Genomic DNA, 7,512 nt, shown 5'->3' with positions numbered 1-7,512 from the left:
TTTTTTTTTTTTTTTCGAAATATCGAATGATTATCTTCGAAATTAAATTACGATCGAAATTATTAAATTATTAAATTTTCTTTCTATATTACGATGTTTCGAGGAAATTTTCTTTAGTCGTGTTCTCGAAACTTTGATAAATGCTGTTCTCGAACTTGATGGCAGTCGTGTTGGGATTTTAAATCGTAAAAGTTGCGGAATCTCGATAAACATTGGGAAAGTAAGGAAGCTTTTGAAAGCACGGAAATTAGTTCATTATATCAACGTCATAAATCGAGCTTCCTTGCGCTATATTTCCACGAGCTTCTTTAAAATGTTCTTAGCCTTTTAGCCATTACGATCCTTACGTACGAGATTTTCGAGAATAACTTTCAAAAGGAAAAGGGAATCGCATTTTCACAATGCATTACACATCTCGCGCGAATCGTTATCATCGTTGATGATAGATTTAATTCTTATCTACGTGCAAGAATTTATTAAGAAGAGTAAATTACAGCAAGGATACTAAGTACTTAAATTTATTACGAAGGAACATAGCGAATTTGCAGTAAAGACATATTTTATTATTGTACCAAATGTAATGTAAACTCTGTGCTAGGAAACACTTTCATGGTATAATATCGCTAGCATTCATTGTACGCACTTACAAAGTTTATTACGGAAACTCTGATATTTCGTTCGTTATAGTAACCAGATCCAGACAAATATACGCGTAATTTTCATTTCTCTCTATTTTTATTTATTTTTTTTTTTCATTTTTCCTACGAGAAATATTAAAATTATTTTCTTTTCCATGTAAATACACAGGAGCGTTAAAATCATACATCTTCGATCTAAATATCAAACGATACGATTTCTTTAAAATAGTTTTAATTGGATAGAGATGAAATTAAAGGCGGGGCATTAGCGAGAATCGAATTCTCGAAACGTGTTTGCGAGGTAAACAAAGTTTTGCCGGATCGATTAAATCTGTGATGAGATAGCGGTCGCTTAATTGGTGTTTTCCTAAGGAAAATAAAGGAATCGATTGGGGGGAGGGGGGAGGAAGGGTATCGAGGGAATTTTCGCGTAATTTCTGGAAGGGTCGCGTATTGTCTTCGTCTTGGTGGAAACGTAGGCGCGACTGGCTGGCAAATTAATCCTTGTTATCGATCAACCAGACGCGATCCGTCTGCGGCTTTTGTTTCCGGTCGGGAAACGAGAAAACCGAAATCTTGCCTCTCTTGATCCGACACAGCTTCCCGCTAATTCCGCGAGTCGACGGCAATATAATCTGGCAAAAAGTTTCCATCCTCTTCGTCAGCCTCCGAGTAAGCGGGAAAAATTGAACGAAGGAGTGAAAAGAAAAATGTAGAATCTTATCTTTACGAACATTTCCCCCGTTAAATATTCCAATACGAATTTTTTTTTTTTTTGCGTAAATTTTTATTGCCAAAATGAACAATTTATCTAAGCGGGTAATTAGTTGGATGGTACATCTTTTCCTCGTTTCCTGTGCGATTCTTCCTTATCTTCGTTGCAAAGTTTTTTTATTTCCAGTTCCATAACTTTCCCGTTTGAAAACTTTGATCGTGACGAGTTTCATTGTTTTGAAAACTCGCCTCTCGGAAATGAGTCGGTAGTTGGTAGAATAAAAAAACTTTGGAGCGATAGAGCATCAGCCACGACGAGATTAAAACGCGAATCTAATTCGAAAATTAAATTTTCCACGAAAAGATCGATTTTCCCTATATATACTTGAATATATTTTCTTATTTATTAGAAACCGGGCAATGCGGATATTATCGATACACCGACCACATACGCGTGTAAAGCAAATTGGATATTTGATATTAATGCGTGTTCGCATCTAGAGGCGCAATATGCGTGATAGCTACGTTTCGCTATATCCTTAACGACGTGTGGATACTATCGATCATTCTCGAATAAATTTCGAATCGAGTGAAAAGTAACGCGACCTCTAACGATCGTAACGCAATCGTGATACAGATATACGATAATCGGTATCGATAGTTTGATTATCGACAGAACGAAAGGGGAGTATTATTGGTCAGTAATCAATTATTGTTTAGTTTATCCTTTATATATACACGCGTTTGTTAATTACAAATTCTGTATATTATATATTTAATTAGATTGATGTAATCCATATATCACGTATAATTGTATAATACTCTCTCTAGAATCTACTCGTGATGAATACGAAACCGACGTAATCTCCTCGAATATAATCCAAAGGAATTATATAATTTCGTAGATAGTAAAAGAAAGGAAAAGGAAAAGGAAAAAGAAAAGAGAGAGAATAATTTAATTAAATTCTAATCTCGACACGTTGGAAAAATGTTTTAGCGTTTTTTTTAGCTTAGAGGTCAAAGTTTATAAAATCTGATCCCAAGATATTAAAAAGTTTTCAAAGCTTGGGAAAAACCTGCACCGTGTCTTCTTCTAGCAATTACCGACTCGCCCTCTATCGTTAAGCACCATACAAAACACTTAAAACGGCTTCAACTTATCGTTACTATTAAATTTAATCGATAGACAAAACCGCGGAGGAGGCTCTCGGTTCGCTAAACTTCGGGGTCGAAGTTTCCGGTTTGGGACAAGTTCTTTCCGAGTTTCGTTTACCGAGGAGGAAACTCCGATAGATTAACAATCATCCCTGTCCCGTCCTCCTCGTTACTTTTAATCGAAAGATTGCGCGGTTAACGATCGGAGATACGCTCGAAACTTTTCCAAACCACGAGAGAGAGGCGCCTGATCTCGAACGATGGATGGATTTTTCGTGCACGTTGTCGCCGTGGAGAACTTGTTTCCATTTCGACAAAATTTTCGCGGTGGATGGCGAGAAAGCGAGACGAGGAATGGTGGTGGCCGTGAACGAGAGAGGGGGGAAGGGCAGTGGTAACCTTGCTCGAAACACGACCAAGAAATTCAATTGCGTTATTTCTCGTTTACGAGAACGAGACAACCTCACCTCGGTTCTCGCGCAACTCATTTCAAACAATTTTCTTGCACGCTCGTAAACTCGAGGCTGGCTCCAGGCTAACCGTAAATATTCGTAGATACGCTTTCTATGAAAATACATCGCGTCGAGGCAAACAACACCGCGACACTGCTTTCTTCGATCCGATACTCGAATTCATCCACAAATTCTTTCTCGTAGCAGAATATTACGAAAATATTTAGTCGAGATGGAAGCTTGATTTTTTAAGTAAATAAATTTCTAAATAATATGGATTTTTATCACATAAATACCAATGGAAGAGAATATTATTACAAAATATAAAAATTAATCGGAATACGTGAATGCTAGATAAATTTGAATTTATAAGAAAGATTTATAATTCGGGAATTATGTTGTATTTCCTTTGGTTATCGTTGTACGATCGCGATATGAAATTAGAGAATGGGAGAAGGGGGAAAGTGCGGCGAAGAATATTCTCGCATTTCGTTTCATCGAAACGAAAATTGCGTTCGTATTTTCCTCTGTGACACCAGCTTTTGTGACAGTTCCATTGAGCGGAGAACGTCTCTGGATTTGAATGAAAGAATCGCGTCATTTTCCTCCCTTTGTACCATCATTTCACCGTTCTCTATCATTCGAAAATTCATCAATTATTTATAGCTGTGACAAAGACATCAACTGTTCGAATTTATCGCTCCGTAGAATACTGTCGATGAAATTCTAATTCTAGAATCGATAGATTTACGCCGAATATTTGTTTCGCCTACGATTTCGAATCGATATAATAACTCTTTCCTTCCTTCGATTGCAACGGTTAAAAATTTTATGCTTGGTCGTTAAGAAAAATGTTAAAAGCTTTCGGTCGAATCGAACGTTTTCAAAGTTCCCTTTTTCAAAGTTGGAAGAATTTATTCAGTTCCGAATCCCTCACCACGTTATAATAAATTTTCGTCCCGATTTCCCGTTCTTGTTCATCCTCGTGTTCCACGAACGGCCATCAATCACCGCGATAATTAATGATGCCCGTTCCTAATTATTCGTGTCCTTGTTGATTCGTGCTTTCCATTCGATCGAACCGATCCATCGAGTTGCAATCTTTTTAATCGATCCAACGATCTTTTTTTCCTCTCTCTTTTCCGACGAATCTTCGATATATTCAAACCCTCGAAATAGGGTTTATTGGAAAAAATGTAACGATGCGGACGATTTCGATGGGAAATAATTCTCGCGAGATCGTTAGAGATGCTTGATTTCTTTTCTCTTTTTCATTTGGAACTCGATGGAACGACCATGCAAAAGAAAAGGAAAAAAGCGCAGAATAATGCGCACGCGTTACAAATAACGCCGCGCCATAAGAATTTGCATTTTTATCGTAACAGAAACTAACTTTTCAGACGTTCATTGATGTTTAATGTAGAGATCGGTGGAAGACGCGTTCCTTATGCAAATGGCAAATCGATCAATGGAGGATTTAAGATGCTTTCGCGTTATCGACGCGGACGATTGTCCGACAAAGGTTTTTCCGCGGGGTTTTTCATAATCCTCTTACATTTTCAGTTAACTGGGTCGAGGGAAATTATACGTTGTTGTATTCGCGCCTGTCCGTCCCGAGCGAAACACGGGGAAAGCGCAGTTATGGCGAGTGGAAAAATAAATCGAAACCCTCTGACAAACATTGACGAAACTGGGTGGTAGATAAATAACAATTATCCGCTTATGGAAAATACCATCTCTCTCTCTCTCTCTATCTTCGTCCATTTCACGTTAAAACGTGCGTCACGATATCGAGTATATACATACATATTAGCGTGGACATTGGCGCGTTGTTAATAACGTTAGGACACGTTGTCGAGTATCCTCGCTGAAAATTATCGTTCTCGAACAAACATTTGGAAATCTCGAACGTTTATTAAAATCGTAAATGCGAAGGGAGAGGAGGGAGCTCGGTAGGTTTTAAAATTTTATCATTCGTTATAAATAATTCTAAAATTACCTGGCGTATATTTATCCCGTAGAAAAAAGGATTATCGAATTATCGAAAGAAGGGTTATCCCTCGCGATCACTTTTCCCGGATTTGCATATTTAATGCAATCATGCTAATCGATGAAAAAGTTGAGGAGGAATGGGGAAGGATTATAAGAAGGAGTATTAGCTGACTCCCTGTCGTAGAACGCGAAACTTTTGGAATATCGGCGTTACAAGGGAGCCGTGCCGACTGGAATATTTAAATTCATGGCAATCAAATCCGATCGAGAAGTTCAACTTGTGACCTCGAACTTTCTCCGTAGTTATCGAACGAACGTGAAAGAAAGAACCTCGACGTTAAAGGTATCTCCTCTGTCGATCGTTGGAATTAGAAACTGCTTAAAGTTTTCACCGAGGTTACGTAAGAATTTACGTTTGCACCAATTATTCCCCCTAGGTAAGTAAAGTATTTATCATTCTCATTAAAAACCATGATTTTTAATTTCGAGGAGGGGGAGAGAAGAGTCATTATCGAACAACTCCGTTAATAAGCATCTTTTGCTTCCCCTTTCCTTCAAATCGATCGCGCAAACGCCTCGACGAGAGGCCAATTAAAACATCCCCGGTAAGAGTATTCCGCGTAAAATTACACACTCGAGCTAATCTTGATTCCCCTCGATACGTGAATAGGGAGAAATGAAAGGCGTCGATTTGGATTCGCTGGAGATCCGATGTTCAGAAATTCGTTAACCGGGCGGGCGTTCGCGTGGAAAAACGCGAGGGCTACGTGACGCGTTTTCCTAAGGCGGGAGGGAGAAGAGAGTGGTGGGGTGTGGAGGTAAGTGGATAAATAAAAGGGAGGAGACGTTTGCATAATATATGAAAATTTCAAAGACACCCTCTCTTAGGATGGAGGAAAGTAGGAAAAACTGGTAGGCGGCGTGGAGATTGAATACGGGTCGAAAGAACGGAGGCGGAGTCGGTGAATTTCTGGAATCTTGGTCCTCCGCTTGTTTCCAAACTTGTTTCTTATTTATTCATGAAACGCTCGGCGGGCGTGTATCCCGAGATGTACGATGGAGAAAAGATTTTTCGAACGCGTCGCATCGTTATGGAAATCCGTTACACGGGTGAGTTTCGCGGATTTCGCGCCCAATTTAAACACCTCTTTCCTCCTCGTCCACCTTGGTTCGAATTTCTTTCTCCGATTTCGAATCTACTTTTTTTCGTTTCCTTTTTTTGTTTAGTCGAGTTTATTTCGTTACGTTACGAACAGAAATGGGGTGGGGGGGAAATTGTCGATTTTTTGGTTAGAGGACGATAGAGATGGTCGGTCAATATTGAAAAAACTAAATCGCTCGTTTTATATCGAAAATTCTATTGGAATTGAAAGAGAGTGGGGATTAAATTGGCGCGTGTATCTGGCTAAGAGATCTTTATTTTTCGAATAAAAATACACATTCGGCGAGAAGAGTGTAATTCCGTTCCACGTTTAATACGCGACGGTATAATTATTCCGTGGGGAGTTTTAATCGCGTAATTACAAAGGGTCGTTTGTAATTCTCCGAGAGATGGGAAAATATCTTGCGAGTCCATCCCCCGACTCGATTATTTTCGCTGCCTCTCTGTTTCTCTCCATTTTTCTCCAAAAAAGAAAAGGAGAAATTGAGAGCATCCCGATAAATTCAGATACTGGATACATCATTCCGGATGTAATAAACTCTAAATCGCTGAGTACCGACGACAAAAACTTTGGGTTGGGAGAGAAAAATGCTCGGAAACTTGGATCCCCTTTGCTCGTTTACTTAAGAAAGTACTTGGAAAGCTGCCGGTCGAAGGGGTCAAAGGGAAATTAATCCCCTTGAGAAAAAGAAAATTCGGGTCGGTTGGAAAGCAAAGTGGAGGAGACCCTCCCCCGTGAAGATTCGCGTCACGTCGAAGGGCTTAATTCGGCGAAACGATGGAAAAGTCGCCAAAGTATGAATAATCGCGATGTCGGGGGTGAGAAGGAGGCTATCTTAGCAACTTTAGGTTGGTCGAGCAAAAGCAAACCCCCGAACCACTGAAACCATCCATTACGGATCATTATCGAGTCTTGATTTATAATCCCCTTCGAGCGGCTAAGATCTGGGATCAGCTTTCGCTGCTTTATCACACAACCTGCAAATCCGTCTGCTTAACGCCCTCGTGCAAGCGGATACCTCGAAATTTTCGATACCTCTTCCCTCGATATCGTTTGGGGGTTGTTCTATGAAAATGATGTATCTTATTCTTCTTCTTTTTCTTCGTGGCTCCTCCCTGTTTGCTGTAGTTTTAACGAGTTGTTTGTCGGTTGAAAAAAAGAAAGAGAGAGAGACGATAGAATAAGCGGAGAGAGCAAGTTGAACGATACGAAACCGAAGTTTATTTTTTCGCAACTTGCTCTTTTTCCTAGCTACACCGATGAATTTTCAAAATGGAAACGTGTTTCATAAAACTATACATTCCTTCGTACAAGAGTATAAATGAAAATACAGAATGTAGAATCCTCTTTAAAACGCGGTATTTCATGGAATATTCAGAACGTATCTGGTAGTTTTTT

General features: G+C 39.4%; 1 protein-coding gene across 2 annotated transcripts in view; it reads left to right on the top strand.

Moving 5' to 3' along the window:
* The window catches only part of LOC102673628 (dipeptidase 1-like), a 65,687-nt gene that overhangs the window by 2,764 nt on the left and 55,411 nt on the right, over positions 1–7,512 (top strand). The gene's annotated exons all lie outside the window — the stretch shown is intronic.

The sequence above is a fragment of the Apis dorsata genome, unplaced genomic scaffold (genome assembly GCF_000469605.1).
Source record: "Apis dorsata unplaced genomic scaffold, Apis dorsata 1.3 scaffold_1096, whole genome shotgun sequence".
In the NCBI taxonomy this organism is placed as follows: Eukaryota; Metazoa; Arthropoda; class Insecta; order Hymenoptera; family Apidae; genus Apis; species Apis dorsata.
Note: the sequence above shows the minus strand (reverse complement) of the source record. Positions and strands in the feature narration are given on the sequence as shown.